The sequence below is a fragment of the Ambystoma mexicanum genome, chromosome 2q, assembly GCF_040938575.1.
Source record: "Ambystoma mexicanum isolate Mex_15411 chromosome 2q, UKY_AmexF1_1, whole genome shotgun sequence".
Lineage (NCBI taxonomy): Eukaryota > Metazoa > Chordata > Amphibia > Caudata > Ambystomatidae > Ambystoma > Ambystoma mexicanum.
In genome coordinates, this window is record NC_090924.1 from 696,524,319 (window position 1) to 696,526,818 (window position 2,500).

The window sequence follows — 2,500 nt, forward strand, 5'->3', positions numbered from 1 at the left end:
AAGCCTGCGCCGGACCTACATGGCAGCACTCACAGCACCTCACACACAGGCTGCAGACACATACAAAAGACCAAGCTGGAAGCAACAGTGGCGCAAGCCACGGCAGTCCCCACCCAGAAGGCATGTCCAAACCTTTATACATCAGCTCGCTGCCAGCGCATCATTACAAAGGAGGGGGAATTTCCAACACTGCCTCTTGGACCATGGGCTTAAAATCAGCCAACCATTGGCGACGGGCATCGAACCAGATACGGTCACCCACAAACTATTTTTGGGGGGGAATTGGGGACTCTGTGTCTTTTGTTTTCGGCGCACCAAAAAAAAGGGCTCATCCAGGATTTGAACCCGGGACCTCTCGCACCCACAGCGAGAATCATACCCCTAGACCAACGAGCCACCTCACTTGGCGCCATGCCCCAGTCGCTCCACGGCCTGATCCCAGCGTGTCACGTGGCCTGCCCCTGGCGCGAGCGCAGAGGACTGAGCTGCCTCTCAAGCAGAGAAACAAGAAGAAGAGCGGCAGCCTTCGCTGGCCAAAGGCCATCTGCTGCCGCTCGATCGGGCTCGATCAGGCGAGATATATGTGGCCGACCGGCTTAGAGCGCAAACCTGTGCTGCTCAGGGTGGGCAGCTTCCCAGCAGGAGGATGTGTCTTGAAAGCCGACAGAGGTAAGAAGGCGCACTCCCTCAGCCCGTTCCAACCTCTGGATTCCTGCGAATTTCAGAAGAGAACTCTGGGGCAGCATGGCTTCTGTCATCTCCCAACAGCCTCTCTGTCCTTGCTATGTAAATACCTTTACAGCCCCCTGGACTGAGCATGTCTGTTTTTTTATTTTTATTTTGCTGAGGTGTGCTGCCTTCAACGACCGACAGGTGGCAGGAGAGCACTTTCTCCAACTGTGAAGGGGACTTTTTTCACTTCCTGAGTAGACTGGGCTCAGTGACATATGCCACCAAGCCAGCCACTAGAAAATGCGGGTTTTGCAGCCGTGGGCCAGTGGGGGTTTAAGGGCAGGTGTGCCTCCGGCGTCTCTGGCAGACAGCTCCAGTTGCAAGGCAGCAGAAGAGAACAGGGAGGCTTGCCGGGCGCTGCATTCGGGGGCCCCCACGAGGTTTTCCGCAAGCCTTACACTCTGAAATGTGCTCAAAAAAATGAGCCCGGCTTGTCAGGAGTGGGATTTGAACCCACGCCTCCAATCGGAGACCAGAACACCCAGATGCAGGGAAGAGCTGCGTCTCTTGAGTCTGGCGCCTTAGACCACTCGGCCACCCTGACAGCTATGGGCAGGATTGGGAAAGATTCTTCAGTACCCAATGTCGCCAGGTGCCAGCGCCGGTTTTCATGCCCCGATCTCTGCATCAAAAGTACCCAAACACTCACTTAAGGACCCAGGGATGGCAGGAAACGCCCACTGATGGAGCCAGTGGACAGTTTGCAGGGTGCAAATAAGGGCTGGCCTCAGATCACTCATGGCGTAGTGCCGGCCTGTCCATACCTGTCGAAACCTGCATGCGGTCAAATGTGTCCGATTGACATTGTGGAAATAAAGAGAAACCAGCACCATGTTTCTGCCCGGTCTCAAACCGGGGACCTTTCGCGTGTTAGGCGAATGTGATAACCACTACACTACAGAAACAGCTCTGGTAGGCTGCGCTCTCGTGCGCTGGGACAGCTTTCAGTTGACAGGCTTTGTGGCACTGATGTCTCATGGGGCCCGCTGGTGCCTGCCAGGTGGCACACACCAACGTGAAAGTTTGGCGCAAGCCTGCGCCGGACCTACATGGCAGCACTCACAGCACCTCACACACAGGCTGCAGACACATACAAAAGACCAAGCTGGATGCAACAGTGGCGCGAGCCACGGCAGTCTCCACCCAGAAGGCATGTCCAAACCTTTATACATCAGCTCGCCGCCAGCGCCTCATTACAAAGGAGGGGGAATTTCCAACACTGCCTCTTGGGCCATGGGCTTAAAATCAGCCAACCATTGGCGACGGGCATCGAACCAGATACGGTCACGCACAAACTATTTTTGGGGGGGAATTGGGGACTCTGTGTCTTTTGTTTTCGGCGCACCAAAAAAAAGGGCTTGTCCGGGATTTGAACCTGGGACCACTCGCACCCTAAGCGAGAATCATACCCCTAGACCAACGAGCCACCGCATGCAAAGGGCAGTGGGGGGGGGGGGTGGTCTGCTTACCTCACTTGGCGCCATGCCCCAGTCGCTCCACGGCCTGACCCCTGCGTGTCACGTGGCCTGCCCCTGGCGCAAGCGCAGAGGACTGAGCTGCCTCTCAAGCAGAGAAACAAGAAGAAGAGCGGCAGCCTTCGCTGGCCAAAGGCCATCTGCTGCCGCTCGATCGGGCTCGATCAGGCTCGATCAGGCGAGATATATGTGGCCGACCGGCCTAGAGCGCAAACCTGTGCTGCTCAGGGTGGGCAGCTTCCCAGCAGGAGGATGTGTCTTGAAAGCCGACAGAGGCAAGAAGGCGCACTCCC

At 56.7% G+C, this 2,500-nt stretch overlaps 2 non-coding genes across 2 annotated transcripts; both read right to left on the reverse strand.

Moving 5' to 3' along the window:
- Positions 1–1,164: 1,164 nt before the first annotated feature.
- TRNAL-CAA (transfer RNA leucine (anticodon CAA)) lies at positions 1,165–1,276 on the reverse strand. Its single transcript has 2 exons — positions 1,239–1,276; positions 1,165–1,210 (listed from the first exon to the last, which is right to left on the reverse strand). It is a non-coding gene; the product is annotated as a tRNA-Leu (tRNA).
- Positions 1,277–1,564: 288 nt separating this feature from the next.
- On the reverse strand, positions 1,565–1,637 carry TRNAV-AAC (transfer RNA valine (anticodon AAC)). Its single transcript has one exon. It is a non-coding gene; the product is annotated as a tRNA-Val (tRNA).
- Positions 1,638–2,500: the final 863 nt, after the last annotated feature.